The sequence below is a fragment of the Micromys minutus genome, assembly GCF_963924665.1.
Source record: "Micromys minutus genome assembly, chromosome: 3".
NCBI classification, from domain to species: domain Eukaryota; kingdom Metazoa; phylum Chordata; class Mammalia; order Rodentia; family Muridae; genus Micromys; species Micromys minutus.
In genome coordinates, this window is record NC_137972.1 from 7113606 (window position 1) to 7130342 (window position 16737).

Genomic DNA, 16737 nt, shown 5'->3' on the forward strand with positions numbered 1-16737 from the left:
CTTGAATGTTTCTCTTGTAGTAGGTATAGGGAGAGGAGTTAACCTCAGTGACCCCAGTGTGTCAGGCCTCTGGTGAGAATCCATGGGTTTTATCTCTAAGTCTGTGTGGTTCAGGATCCACAGCTATAGTGAAGTTGGGCAAAGAAGTGGCAAGAGAATAAATGTCCTCCTGAGCTAGCAGGCTACTCAAGGCAGCTTGGCATGTTCAGAGGACTCAACAGACAGGGAAGATGGGTGGGGGAAGAGAAGTTTACCTCTATGGTTTAGGTTCAGGGGGTCTGTTGAAGGTAGGAATAGAGGTGGCAGAAGAGAGGAGGTCTCTCATGTAATAGCAGGCTGCTCAAGGCAGTTTGTCTTACTCCAGAGGACTTAGCAAATGGAAGATGATTGGGGGAAGGTAAGCTTACCAGTATGGTTTAGGATCTACAAGCCTGCTGAAGCTGGGCAGAAGTGGGGAGCAGAGAGGTGAGTCAGGGAAGAATAAAGGTACGATAGCAGACTACTCAAGGCAGTTTGACTTGCTCCATGGAACTCAGCAAATAGGGAAGATGTGTTTGGGAAGGGAAGCTTACCTGTATGGTTTAGGCTCTGCAGGTCTAATGAATGGGTGGAAAGGGAGAATGAAGCAGACATAAAAAGTCCCCTTTTAAGCCTATGCCAATATAGGTCATTGCCTATGCTTTCTGCTATCCTTACCAGCCTTTTGGGTTGCTTGTTTATATCTTAGATCTATTTGAAGTTAGTTTTGATCAAGATGACAGATATGAGTCTAATTTCACTCTTTTGCAAATGGACATCCAGTTTTCCCAGCACCATTTATCAAGGATACTTCTTAAAGTGAATGTTTTTGGCATCTTTGTCAAACATTAAAAGACTGAAGTTATGTGTACTCATGTTTGTCCTTAATTTTGTTCCATTGCTTTGTGTGTCTGTTTTGTGCTGATGTATTGTTTTTAATGTCTATGGATCTGTAATATATTGAATATATTATAATGGTTCTGTAATATATTGTAAGATCTAGAGCAGCAATATCTCCAGCCTTGTTATGTTTGCGTAAGACTTTTTTTTTTCTATCTGGGTATTTAGTGGTTCCATATGAATTTTAAGATATTTTCTATTTCTGTGAAGAATGACATTTAACCTACAGGTAATGTTTTATAAAATGGCTATTTTCCAATGTTAATTCTACCAATACACGAGCACAGAATTTTTGTTTGTTTGTCTGTTTTCATTTTCTAGTGCCTTCCTCTGTCCTTTTCTTCAGAGAGTTAAAGCTAAAGTCTTTATTTTAGATACCATATATTTTGTTAGTAAGATTTATTCCTAGATTTTATTTTCTGTGAAGCTATTGTGAATCATCTCTTTTTCTGCATGTTTATTGTTGGTATATTTTTTACAAGCTATTGATTTATGGCAAGCTGGTTTGGTGTCCTGCCACCCCATTGTCCACTGCATTTATTTATCATGTCTGGAAGTTTTCTGGTAGAATTTGGGGGATTCCAAAAGTATAGTACCCTGTCATCTGCAAATAGAGATAATTTGATTGCTTCTCCTGTTTGTATCCCTTTAACTACCTTCTTTTGCCTTATTGCTCTAGCTAATGCTTCAAAACAATACTAAAATGAAATAGATCGAGTAGGCATCGCTTTCTCATTCCTGACTTCCGTAGTATTGCTTCAAACCTTTCTCCAGTTAGAATGATGTTGGCTGAGGAGCTAAGTAAACAGTTTTTATTATGTTCAGTTTTGTTCCTTCTCTTACTTCATTCTCAATTCTTTGTCAAGGGGTTTTTTTTGTTTGTTTGTTTTTGTTTTTGTTTTTTTCCTGAGTCTATTGAGATAATTATGTGATTTTTCTCTTGAAGACCATTTACGAGGTTTGTCACAGTTACTAACTTGTGATTCAAGAGCCATCCATGCATTTCAGGGATAAAACCAACTTTTTTAAATAGTCTTTTTAAAAATGTATATGTGTGTTATATTTACAATTATTTTATTGAGATTTTTTAATCTATGTTCATCAGAGATATTGACCTTTAGATTGTTGTTTATTTGTTTTTGTTTTGTCTTTTTTGTTTTTGTTTGTTTGTTTTTTGGTTGTCTCTATACCTGCTGTGGTATGGGAATGGTGCTAGATTCATGGGAGGAGTTTGGGCATGTTTCTTCTCTTTCTATTCCTTGTCAATAGGTTCAAAGAATTAGGTATAGATCTTCATTGAAGATCTGGTAAAAATCTGCTGTGAATTCATCTGCCTTGGACTTTCTTTTTTTATATAACTAGAAGGTATTTTTTATTATTATTTCAATCTTCTCATTTGTTAGGAGCCTATTTAGGTTGTTGACCTAGTTTTGACTTACTTTTGGCAGTTTAGCCGAATCTAGTAGCTTATCTATTTCCTTTAGGTTTTTCAGATTAATAAAATAAACATTTTAAAAATTCTATTTTACTATTAGAAATTTCTTTAGTGTCTGTTATAATGTTTTCTTGTTCATGTTTTACTATGTTAACTTAAACCACCTCCCTATTTTAGTTAGTTAGGCAAAAGGTCTGTCAATCTTGTTTATCCTCTTTAAAAAAAAAGCAATTTTAAATTTAGTTGCTTGTATTGTTTTGCTTGTTTTGATTTTATTAATCTTAGCTCTAATTTTTATTATTTCTTACTATTGGCTTAATGTGGATTTAATTTGTTCTTGTTAGTCCAACCTTTTTAATTTTGTCATTGAGCTGTTTAGTGTTTGTGCTCTGACTTTTTTAAGGAAGGAACTTAAAGCTGTAAATTTTCCTAGTAGGACTGTATTAAATATATTCCAGACATTGTGCTGTGTTTTCATTTTCACTTAGTTCTCTGAATTTCTTTATTTATTCCTTAATTTTTGCATTGAGACATTCATCACTTTGTAATGAGTTGTTTAGTCTCTATGAGTTTTTGTTATTTACCAAAGATTCGTTTACTGTCAATTTTAAGTTTTGCCTTGTTGTGGTGAAAATGAATACAGGGTATTATTTCAATCTTTTTGATTGTATAAAGATTTATTTTGTGTCCCTGGATATGTGTTATTTTTTAATTTTTTATTCAGTGCTCAATAGAATGTGCATTTATTGGTGTTTCAGTAGAATATTCTGTCAATATTTACTAAGTCCATTTGACTGTAGTATCAACTAATGTCTGACATTTTTTATTTATTTTTACTCAGATGACCAGTCTATTAGACAAAGTGGGATATCAAAACCACATTCTGTTAACTAATGTTAATCTGTGTCTTTAAACTAAGTAGCATATTTTTTCTTCTTTTTATAAAATTGGTCACTTCAGAGTTTGGTGCATACATGTTAAGAATACAAATGACATCTTGGTTAATTGTTCCTCTGATTAGAACAAAGTGTTTTTATTTATCACTTTTTATTAGTTTTAGTATGTAGTGTATTTTGTCATATAATATGCTACTGAAACCTGCTTTCTTCCTGTTCCCCAACTGAATGGAGATCTTTTGCTCAAGTTTTTTCCCTAAGGTGGTATCTGTCTTTAAAGCTGTGTTTCTTATAGGCAGGAAATGAGTTTTGTCCTTTGGTGCATTCATTCAGCTTGAGATGCCCTTGGTACTTACCTTGTCCAAATGTATGTGTTGGTTATGGTCATCATGTTTTTGACTTTCAGGTGTTCATGTTTGTGTTCTCTGTAGTACTTTTGGTTTTAATAATTATTGTTTCCTATGTCTTCCCATAGTATGCGCTTTGGTTGATTTTATATTATGTTCTATTTTTTTGTATTTTAACATTGTATTTTGCACATCTGCTAGAATGAGGTCATCTTTTAGGTTTGACTGGTCCTTCTGACTCTACTTGGTTTTTGTGTTTTCTGTGAATATTCCTAAAGGAATGTTGGCATGAAGTTAAACTATATAAATCAGTAAAGCTTGGATTAATTATCAAATTCTGGAGAAGGCTGGTCTTGTTTATGTGGCAACAAGACTAAGGTTAGGACTACATTCTAAACTCTAAGTTAACCTGCTCCAGTTTTAAAAACCTGGTCAACCTTTCAATTATTTGAATCCTCTGGGGACCTTAGGTCAAATGCCAAACCCCCTGGTTGAAGTCTGTGTATTGTCTAGAGCTGAGTTGAGAACAACAGGCCCAACCTTTGGTTTCTGGAACAAATATATTGACTTGTGTATAGACCCTCCACCCTGCAATGAGCTGCTGGGGAGTAAAAGAGCCATGTCACACTGACCTTTGAGACCGATTGAGTTAAAGTTCCAGTTTCTGGCTCTCTTTGCAGATACTGTGGATAAAAGCTGTGCTGCTTGTAGTGGCTCTTGCCTCAAAAGAGCTAGACACTTGCTCTTATCGTACTTGCTGTCCATCCAAGATGATCTCTGGTCTGAAGTTAGAAACCTGGCCTCCCCTTCTTTTCCATGTGTAATTTTAAATTTCCCTCTAATTCTAACCATCATCTTGAAGACAATAATCAACAATTATTTGATCTATTAATTTCTTAAATCAAATCAGAAAAAAAATCACTTACTTGTATGCACTTGTTTTGTTTTAGATTAAGGATGAAGTTGATGGTTTAATTACTTCAACAACATAAAAACTTTCTGCTTTCACAAATAACTTAAGTCTGAGTTTCTACTTTAAGTTCACTGATAATAGTAAGGTCTTCTGTTCTCTGACTCTCTGACCCCCTCTCACCCCTGTGTCTGTGTCTGTGTGTCTGTCTGTGTCTGTGGCTGTGTGTCTGTGTCTGTGTATGTATACATAGACATATGTATATTGTTATCCTAGATCATTCATGCATGACACTTGATGAACTGCAATAATATATATCTAATATTTCTCTCTATCATTTAACATATTGCTGGTATTCTTTGTTAAGTTTCAAAGCAAATGAATTATAGTATCAAGAAAGAATATAAGAGAAGTATTGGGAAGTGTGTGGAGAGATTAGGAGAGCTGTAAAACTGGCTCTACATATTCCTCTCTGAGTCCAGAACTTCTACGTTATCTTTACTACAAAATGGTACACACGAGGGACACAGTTCCAGCAGAACACAGGCAGGCTTTATTTGTCCTAGACAAAATTCTCCTCTATATTCCTGTAGGCTTTTTTTAAAGATATTCTTTTATTCAGTATAAGATGATGGCTTGAGTAAAGTCATTATGATATTCTTGACCATCTGTTTCATTCAGGTTATACAAACTTGCTCTGTACAAAATAGGTGAATAGAATGAAGATTAAATCAGGCAGACTAAGAATCTTTCCAACACAGCCTAAAAGTTTTCTGTGATAAAAATCAAAGAATGCTTTCTGAGTCCAAAGAGTATTTTCCTCTGCTCCTCTCTCCTTATATCTTTCAGTCCCTAGATTGCTCTTTCAGAAAATAGTAAAGGTCAAAGGAGAACAATTATACAAGTTCTTTCAAGATCAACATCATGTGAATAGCTACAGATCAAAAGAGTTGCAAAAATTTCCCTTAAGCTTTACCAATATTTATTTCAGACCCTCCCATCCGTAGTGATGAAATAACATAGACTTTGAAGTTTGATAATGGACAGTCAGAGAAGTACTTTTTGGAAAAGAGTTCCAATATCCCAAGACATAATATTAAGAATTGATAAATGAATTATATGAATGTAAAAAGCCTCTGTACTGCAAAAGAAACAAAATGAAAACACTGCTTACAGAATGGGAAACATTCTTTGTTCATTATTATTTGGACAAGGAATTATTTTTATTCTCTTTCTCAATAGAAAAAAATTAAAGGTTTATTTATAACTATTGATTTGTTCTTTTTTCTCATATTCTCTTTTGCTATAATCTAATCTTGTTTCCTCTACCCCAACTTTGCACCACAACTACCCTGGCCTAGGTCATGCTATTGAAATGCCTGTGTGTTTTCCCTCTCCTGATGTAAATGTTGCCTGTGTCTTGAGAGTTGATGCTCACTTCCACTGAAGATATTTTCCAAGACACACTACACATAATTTTCCTTCTATATCACGGCCTATTTCTTTTACATGGTGTAATGGCCATTTCTAGTTGTCAACTTGACAACATCTGTAATTAACTACAAACCAGAAATGAAGGACACACTGTGATCCAGATATTGAGGATAAAAGATACAAGCTTCTGACCAAGATCTTCTCATGGAGATATTGAGGCATAATGGCCATGAAATGCTTAGGTCCAGGCAAGGTAGTACATACCTTAATCCCAGGAAACTTGGGCAAGCTGTCCTCTAAGTTCAAGGCTAAAATCAGAAAAATCAATTTCCAAATTCAGGTATAGCATTATACACCTTTGATCTGGGCCACACTTTCTTCTTGAGGCCTACATAAAGACATTGGAAGAAGGAAGACTCCTGTTTCTTTGCCTGCATTACTTATTTTCCAGCACATCTGTTGGAACCTACTTCTTCAGACCTCCAGCTCCTGGGACTGAGCAATGACTAGATTCTTAGATGTCCCTTTCATAGCTACCCATTGTAGGTTTGTTGGAATATAGAGTGTAAGTCATTATAATAAATTGCCTTACTATATGGAGATATCCCAAAAGTTCTGTGAATCTAGAGAACCCTGGCTAATATGCATGGTCTTCTCTATTTTCAACATCTTACCTGGAATTTAAAAACTAAAATTTGGTTGATACACTTATTTTCATGTCTTAAAATGCTATCTATGTTAATTTAAAATGTTAACAACTCACTTAGATTTTCTCTCAAATACTGCATTTAGCTATTTTGTCTAGTGCCCTCTCTTGTGTTTAGTTAATAAACATCCCACATTTAGCCCTTTTCTATACAGCTCTCCTGATCTTCTACTCCAAACTTTTCCATATACAAAAATTTTTCATTGCATTGAACTGTTACTTAGTTCAGACATTTAGAAAAGCATGCAATATCTTATAATTTTATAATAAAAAATGTCTCATTTACTCACATGAACAGTCAAAATTATTCAGAATTTTTTCCTCACTCATTCCATATCTGCCACAGTGAATTCTCACTATAAAATATTCTCCATCTTATATCACAAATTATTTACTCATCACCTACTGCACTTATTTCTCTATACTCATGTCCTTAACTATATTTCCACAGAATAGCCATAGTCATCATTGCTGTCAGGAGACTATGCTAAGCAGGCCTCACTTATATATCCTCACTTACTTACCATGCCAAGGTCACCTGATAATGGTAGCTAGGGATTAAACCAGTCTAGTGGGAGGGCCACAGCAAGGCTGAGATATGGCAACATTTCTTGAGAGCACTCAGACTTGTTATAACATTATCACCAACAAAATGTCATGACAATTGCCAGGATTGATACAATTGTAGTTGTCAGGATACTATGACCTTTGCAAGTCATACAGAGTGCACAAGATTAATATTTAAAGCCATTTGTCTTGTCAAGCTTCCCTGCTTCTATGTCTTCCAAAGGAGCATACTGAGAATTATAATGTGTTCTGAATGCTTCATTGCCCTTGAAGGGCAGTGTAAATCTCTCAGGAACTAAAAGACACAAAGTTTCCCAAGAACTATGAACTCTAACCTGCAATGAGAACTCAGCTACTCTTTAATTTCATGAGTTAATTGCTTCTGAGCTTGTAAGCAGGCACTCTGCTACTCAGAGCACACTCTAAAAAGTTATAAAACCATTAACAAGAGGTCATAAAAATGGAACTAAAGATTTATTATAAGTAGTAAAACAGAAAATAAATAGTGAATGGGTTTGTCTATACAACACTTCACTTAGAACTTAGTCATATCTTTGAACTCTCCATGAACATATGGATCGGTGACAGGTGATCAATGTTTAACCAGCTTATTTCTCCTAGTGAATATGAATGTAAACATTCTCTGTTATAAAGTTTTTATTTGATTTATGATTTAAATTTATGTGTAAACTCATAACAAACTTTTTACCATATAGTCTGAAAGATGTATAAGTACTGAGAAAAAGAGAGAAGAGCATTAATCTTCTCATCCCCTCTTTTTTAGCTCTATTCTCCTTGTCCCCCTCTTCTTAATCCCAATCTGGAGATTCATCAGAAAATAGAAAATAGATCTACCTGAACACCCAGCTATACAACTCTTGGGCATATACCAATGATGCCTCACCACAGAAGCATGCATTCTACTATGTTCATAGTGATTTTATTTGTGATAGCCAGAAAGAAAAAACAACCCAGATATCCCATAATGAAAAAATAAACACAGAAAATGTGGTTCATTTACACAGTGGACTACTATTCAGCTATTAAGAATGAGGGCCTCATGATTTTTTCAGGCAAATGAGTAGAACTAGAAAATATCATAGGAAACATTTTACAATTTAGAGATAGACTCTTAAGTCACTTTTCCAAGTGTCCCTTTTTCTTTCTGCTACTTCAATTTGCAGGCTCAAAGATAAAGCTGAGAAAGGCTACTTTATTTAATCTCCTGCTGTTTTAGGATAAAATGCTAAACAGCTTCTCACCTCAGAGACTCTCAGAAGGCAGATGAGTTACTGAAGCAAAATGACTTATAATTGAGAAAGGAAAACATATTACAACAACCCTAAATTTTTCATAAGACTAACTGTTACCCACCAATGTTCTTTCCTCTCCAATGCCTCAAGAAAATCAAGAACAAGAAATAAGATCAGCTGCGGCTGCCCCCCACCACAACAGTAAGGAGTAGAGGAGAAAGAAAGGTGTGGTTGGGATGTATTGTATGAGAAAAAAATCTTATTTTCAATTAAAAAGAAAATAGAATTAATCTTAACATGAGAGGAACATGTATACTTCTTCACAGGTAGCCCTCCTTTCCCTGTTCCTCTGGGACACCATCACCATTATTAGGGACCTGAGGCTCTTGCTCATACCACAGGTAGCCATACTTTCCCTGTGGAACCCTAATTCTGATATGCGAGGACCTGAAGAAAGTCTGTCACTTGTTCCACGGGTGTCCTCATGACCCCTCCCATCTAAAAACATAGCCAATCCCTCTCCTTGTTTCACAGGCTGTTCCCACTGTCCCCTCTCTCTGAGAACCTAATATCACCACCCTAAGACCTGGATCCAGAGCGTGTACATGAGTGGGTCTCAACTTTACTTTCTCTGGCACTATAATTTTGATTTCAGAGGAAGTCTTGGAAAAGCCTGTTTGTTCTACAGAATGCTCAGTAGCAAAATAAAATTCAGTGCTTTTTCCTAAGCAAAGACAATATCTTCATTCCCATTCATGAAGAAGCACTGAGTGTCCTCCAAGACTGAACATCATGTATGCAATTCATTGAAAATTTTCCAAAGCAGGAAAGAGCAAAAAGAGGTCAAAACAGCCATTCAATAAAAGTGAGACAGATTATTATAAACAACCCTGTTTTTTTTATGTACTTTGTTTTGTTCAGATAGGACTTTGGCATTTGAAGTTAGGTCATTGTTTTTCATAGCTGAAAATGAAAGTATGAGGTGAAATCTCAGGGTTGTTTTGATTTTCATTTCCCTGATGAATAAAGATGTTGAACATTTTTAGGTACTTCTCAGCCATTTGTTATTCTTCAGTTGAGAATTCTTTGTCTAGTTCTGTCCCTCATTTTTTTTGTAGGGTTATTTGATACTCTTGAGTTGAACTTCTTGAGTTCTTTGTATATATTGAAAATTAGCCCTCTATCTGATGTAAGATTGGTAAAGATTTTTTTTCCAAAAACTGTTGGTTGCTGTTTTGTCATACTGACAATATCTTTTTTACCTGACCCACGGCACAGTCAATGGGAACCCAGGATCACTTAGGAGAGAATGAGGCACAAGAGGCACAAAGAAGAACAGCAAGTCAAGTGGTCTGATCAAGCTAACAAGTTTCTTTATTTACACACTAGTTTTATACAGGTAGAAGAAGGAAATGAGGCATGGGAAAGTAAGGCATGGAACTAAGGAAAATTTCTAGCTAAAGGATTTTTCACAATACCTTTTTTGGAGAATTACATGGGGAGGGGGACGACCCAGGTACAAGAGAAAATATTCTGCCAAGCAGGATCCGCTGCCTGGGTGACCCTTTTACTTGATATCTACCTGATCAAAGTGAAATTACCTAATTTCCAGGAAAGAGCCTTTACTGTGGGAAACAGAAACCTAGGCTGAGATCTATGTAAAATGGTGTTACTCGGGCTAAGGGAATTTCTTGATTCCATCAGCTCCCGGCATATCCCCACCCCCTTTTCATTTGTTTTATGACCTGTGTGGGTTGTAGGCAAGTGGATATATATCTGCCTGGATATGGTGGGTTTTAATCAGAGAGGGTAAGCATTGACCTGATCCTCCTAAATGTGTTTACATTGTGTCTTTTTGAGGAGGAGAGGTCAAAGTGTCCTTGTCAGAGATTTGAGAATGGCCAAGAAGCACCTCTGAACACCAACATTTGTGCAACATTTATGCAAGGTTTGCTTCACAGGGGACTCAAAGACTCCAACACCTTTTGTCTTACAGAAGCTTTGGAATTTTATGAGGTCTCATTTGTCAAGTCTTGATTTTAGAGCATAAGTCATTGCCATTCTGTTCAGAAAAAATTCCCCTGTGCCTATGTGTTTGAGGTTCTTCTCCACTTTCTCTTCTACCAGTTTCAGAGTATTGGGTTTTATGTGGAGGTCCTTAATCCACTTGGACTTGAACTTTGTACAAGGTAATAAGAATGGATTGATTTGCATTCTTCTACATGCTGACCTCTAGTTGAACCAGCACCATTTGTTGAAAATGCTCACTCCCTGCCCCGCACTGGTTTTAGCTCCTTTGTCAAAGATCAAGTGACCATAGATGTGTGGGTACACATTTCTGGGTCTTCCCATCCATTCCATTCTGTACTAATACCATGCATTTTTATCACAATTTCTCTGTAATACAGTTTGGGGTTAGCGTTCATGATATCCCCAAAAGTTCTTTTATTGTTGAGAATAGTTTTTGCTATCCTGGGTTTTTTGTTATTCCAAATGAACTTGCAAATTGCTTTTTTTAACTCTATGAAGAATTGAGTTGGAATTTTGATGAGGATTACACTGAATCTGTAGATTGCTTTTGATAAGATGGTCATTTTTACTCTATTAATCCTGCCAATCCATGAGCATGGGAGATATTTCCATCTTCTGAGATCTTCAGTTTCTTTCTTCAGAGACTTGAAGTCCTTGTCATATAGACAGATCTTTCAGTTCCCTGGCTAGAGTCACAACAAGGAATGTTATGTTGTTGTGACTATTGGGAAAGGTGTTATTTCCCTAATTTCTTTCTCAGCCTGTTTATCCTTTGAGTAGAGGAAGGCTACTAACTTGTTTGAGTTAATTGTATATCCAGCCACCTTGCTGAACTTGTTTATCAAGTTTAGGAGTTTCCTGGTGGAATTATGGCATCACTTAAGTATAGTATCATATTATCTACAAATAGGGATATTTTTACTTCTTTCTTTCCTATTTGTATTCCTTTGACTTTCTTTTGCTGTCTAATTGCTCTGGCTAGGACTTCCAATACTATATTGAATAGGTAGGGAGAGATTGGGCAGCCTTGTCTAGTACCTGATTTTAGTAGGATTGCTACAAGTTTCTCTTCATTCAGTTTTATGTTGGCTACTGGTTTGCTGTACATTGTTTTTACTATGTTTAGTTATGGGCCTTGAATTCTTGATCTTTCTGAAACTTTTAACATGAAGAGGTGTTGAATTTTGTCAAATGCTTTCTCAACATCTAGTGAAATGATCATGTAATTTTTTTCTTCTTTGAGTTTCTTTATATAGTGAATTACGTTGATAGATTTTCATATATTCCTGCATCCCTGGAATGAAGCCTACTTAATCATGATGTATGATCATTTTGATGTGTTCTTGAATTCATTTTGCGAATACTTTATTGAGTAATTTTGCTTCAATGTTCATAAGGAAGATTGTTCTTTCTTTGTTGGGTTTTTGTGTGGCTTAGGTATAAGTGTAATTGTGGCTTCATAAAATAAATTGGTTACTGTTCCTTCTATTTTATGAAATAGTTCGAAGAGTATTGGTACTAGGTCTTCTTTGAAAGTCTGATGAAATTCTGTACTAAATACATCTGGTCCTGTTTTTGTTTGTTTGTTTGTTTGTTTTGTTTGTTTTTGTTTTTTATTTTTGGTTTTTGTTTTTGTTTTTTAGTTAAGAGACTTTTAATGACAGCTGCTAATTCTTTAGGGTTCATATGGTTTATCTGATCCTGATTTAACTTTGGTACTTGGTATCTGTCTAGAAATTGTCCATTTTATTCAGATTTTCCAATTTTGTCAAGCCAAATTTTCCAGGCTGTTCTAGTAGTATCTGATAATTTTTTGAATTTCCTGTTTCTGTTGTTATGTTTTGCTTTTCTTTTTTATTTTTTCCTTTGTTATTGAATATTTTCATTATTTACATATCAAATTTACCTTTCCCTCCACGTCCATCCTCCCTCTTCCTCTCCATCATGAAGGTGCTCCCTCTTCCAACCACCCTCTCCTACCTTCGTGTCTTGGCATTCACCTAAACTAAAAAAATGAACCTTTACTGGACCAAAGGCCCCTCCTCCCATTGATACCAGACTACACTGTCCTCTGTTACATGTGCAACCAGAGCCATGAATCTCTCCACACATATTCATTGGTTGGTGTTTTAGTCTATGAGATCTCTGGGAGGTTTGGTTGGTTGATAGTGTTGTTCTTCCCATGGAGTTGCAAATACTTTCAGATCCTTCAGTCCTTTCTCTAGCTCTTTCATTAGGGTCAACATGTTCAGTCCAATGATTAGTTGCAAGCATCCTCATGTGTTTTACTATGGCTCTGACAGAGCTTCTGAGAAGGCATCTATATCAGGTTCCTGCCAGTAAATGTATCTTGGCATCAGCAATAGTGAGTAGGTTTGGTGGCTGCATTATGGGATGGATCTCCAGGTGAGGTAGTCTCTGGATGATCTTTTCTTCAATCCCTTCTCCTCTATTAGTCCCTTTATGTCCTCTCCTGAGTTTTTTGTTCTCTCTTCTAAGAACTGAGGCATTCATATTCTGGCCTTCCTTCTTTTTGAGCTTTTTAAGGTCTATGAATTGTTTCATGGGTATTTCGAGGTTTTTTTTTTTTTTTTTTTTTTTTTTTTTTTTTTTTTTTTTTTTTGGTCTATTATCTGCTTATCACTGAGTGCATATCATGTGTGTTCTTTTGTGACTGGGTTACCTCACTCAGGATAATAGCATCTAATTCCATCCATTTGCCTAGGAATGTCATAAAGTCATTGTTTTCAATAGCTGAGTAATACTCCATTGTGTAAATGTACAACAATGTGTCTATCCATTCCTCTGTTGAAGGACATCTGGGTTCTTTCCAACTTCTGGCTATTATAAATAAGGCTGCTATGAATATGAATACGATAGATCATGTGTTCTTATTATATGTTAGAGTGTCTTTTGTGTATATGCCCAAGAGTGGTATAGCTGGGTCTTCAGGTAGTACTATGTCCAATTTTCTGAGAAACTGCCACACTGATTTCTACAATGGTTGTACCAGCTTGTAATCCCACCAACAATGGAGGAGTGTTTCTCTTTCTCCACATTCTCAACAGCATCTGTTCTCACCTGAGTTTTTGATCTTAGTCATTCTGACTGGTGTGAGGTGGAATCTCAGAAATTAGACTCTAGAGAATCAAAAAATCCTATTTAAAAATGGGGTACAGATCTAAACAAAGAATTCTTAACTGAGGAATATTGAATGGCTGAGAAGCACCTAAATAAATCTTCAACATCTCTAGTCATCATGGCTATGTCTCCCTTTTCATTTATGATTTTCTTAATTTGGATAATGTCCCTGTGCCTTTTGGTTAATCTGGCTAGGGGTTTAACTATCTTGATGATTTTTTCAAAGAACCAGCTTCTGTTTTTTTTTTTTTTTTTTGATTCTTTGTACAGTTATTTTTGTTTATACTTGGGTGATTTTGGCCCTGAATTTGATTATTTCACTGGATACATACATAAACAGGACCATGTGTTTTGCTCCATACCAGAAATGCACCTTAGTGACAAAATAGACAGTACCTAGAAGAAATGACTGGAAAAGAATTTTTCCAAGAAAATGGTCCCAAGAAACAAGTTTGATATTCTAATATCAAATAAAATTGACTTTCAACCAAATGTTATCAAAAAAGATAAGGAAGGACACTTCATACTCATCACAGGAAATTTACCAAAATGAACTCTCTATTCTGTACATCTATGCTTCAAATGGAAGGGCACCCATATTAATACAAGAAACTTTACTGAAGTTATAAGTACACATTGCACCTCATACTGTAATAGTGGGAGACTTCAACACCCCACTCTCATCAATGGACAGACTATGAAAACAGAAACTAAACAGAGACACAGTAAAACCATCAGAAATTATGAACCAAATGGATTTAACAGATATCTATAGAACATATCAATTCTAAAACAACAACAACAAAAGTATATCTTCTTCTTAGCACCTCATGGTACCTACTCCAAAACTGACCATATAATCAGCCATAAATCAGGCCTAAACAGATACAATAAGATCAAAATAATCCCATGCACTCTATCAGATCACCAAGGACTAAGGCTGGTGTTCAATAACAACAAAAACAACATAAAAGACTACATACACATGGAATCTATTTAATGATTGGTTGGTCAAGAAAAAATAAAAAAGAAGTGAAAGACTTTTTAGAATTTAATGAAAATGAAGGCACAACATAACCAAACTCGTGGGACACAATGAAAGCAGTGCTAAAAGGAAAACTGATAGCTTTGGGTGCCTACAAAAGAAACTGGAGAGAGTGTACACTAACAGCTTGACAACACATCTGAAAGCTCTAGAACCAAAAGAAACAAATATACCCAAGAGGAATAGAAAGTGAGAAATATTCATTGGTTTTTCTTATGAAGCCGTCTTAAGTGAGGGAAGGAGCAGGGTTAGCAGATGGTTTATTTAGAGTTTCTTCTGAGGGATACAATGGCAGGGGTGGGTGGATGGATTTTATTTCTCTTTTAGTTCAGTAAGGGCTGTGAGATCTGAAATAGGGTGGTCTTTAGGACCTTATTCTTTGGACTTATCTGACTAAGGGGACACAGGAGCGATCAGCCTGTCCTATCTTAGATGGCCCAAATTGCATCTAAGATTGGAAAAAAATAACAAGAGGGGGATCCTTACCAGGCCTCCTCTCACAGTTCACCTCCCCACAAGGAGGGATTTGGGGGAAATAAGACTCAACCAAAGATAGATATGCAGATTGGTAGATAGACACACAGAGGGCATTTGGCCACTTTTCTGTTGCTGTGTTAAAATATTCTGATCAAAAGAAGCTTCAAGAAGAAATGGTTTGTTTTGGATTTTGGCTCCCAAGAGATAGAGTCCAACATGGCAGGGGAGACATGGTTGGATAACCATATTTTCATGAATACACATAGCAAAGAGAGAAAAACGAAAGTGGGATGAGTCCCTCAACTCACAAAGCTCATCCCTTATGATATACTTCCTGTGGCAAAGCTAATAATTCTAAAGGTTCTTCAATGTTCCCAGTGTAATGATAAACTGGGTCCCAACTTCAAAATACCTGAGCCCCTGGAGGAGTTCATTTCTCATTCAAACTAACTCAAAGTGGCAAGGAAATAAAGGTAAATATGTAAGATAAACCACATGGAAACTTGAGAGAGAGAGAGAGAGAGAGAGAGAGAGAGAGAGAGAGAGAGAGAGAGAGAATAACCAGTTTGTCTGAACAATGCTACTTCTGAAATCCAAGATAATTAACCAAAGCCCTCATACCTAATATAACATAGCTCATGCCTAGCATGAGATACTCTAGTGGACTCCAAAACAGTATAGGCACTTGCCACTTATTTTGGTAATCCAATGGAATTAGTTTATGTTTGCTCATATGTGAACACTGTAGAGACTGGTAATCAAGTTTGGCAAATCTTCTTGAATAAGCAAGAAAACAATGTCAGGGTACCTGTTATCTTTCCTAATTCCAAGTATAGGATTCCTGAGAAGAACTTCAGGAAATGATCACTAGAGTGTATGTGACTATATTCCCTGCTCTCTGAATGTTCCCTCCTTGACTGGCCTGCTTACATTCAGCTCCTCGATGGAACCACGTGAGCAGAAAGTCAGTACTATGGCATCTTGAGATCCTAAGTTGCTCTTTGATAAATTTCATATTTGTCTATAATACCTCCGCTTTCTTTCTCTAGTAAGTATTAGATAATTTCATTTCATTTTTAAACCACTGATACTGTTTGGGAAAAAAATAATGACTTCCAGACAGATATGTTTTAACTTAAGACACATTGAAGACAGTTATCTCACCGCCCCCAATCACTGGTTCATACTTCAGTAAACTAACTTCTACTTGTCCCACCTACTGGCTTCCTGTTGATGCAGCAGGAAGCTCTCCATAGATGGCAAAGGAAAGGACCTATGGTTAATAGGGAAATTGCTGACACATGTTGATGTGAGAATAGCCTGGGATTCAAAGGAGGATTAATAATATACCAAGGTCTGGGTCACTGAGGAGGTTGAAGAAAGTTGTGTACAAGATACTACAGCTAAGGGGATGAGCATGTCTTTGAGTCACTTAGAGGAGGTCAACCCCCACCGCCACCTCAAACACATTCACTGAAGCCCTTAAGGAGTATATTAAAGCACTATTGCTCATTCATATATCTTGTCTCTTTCGTCTGTTGATTGGTAGCCTCTGGGGTCAACAAACATTTGTTTAT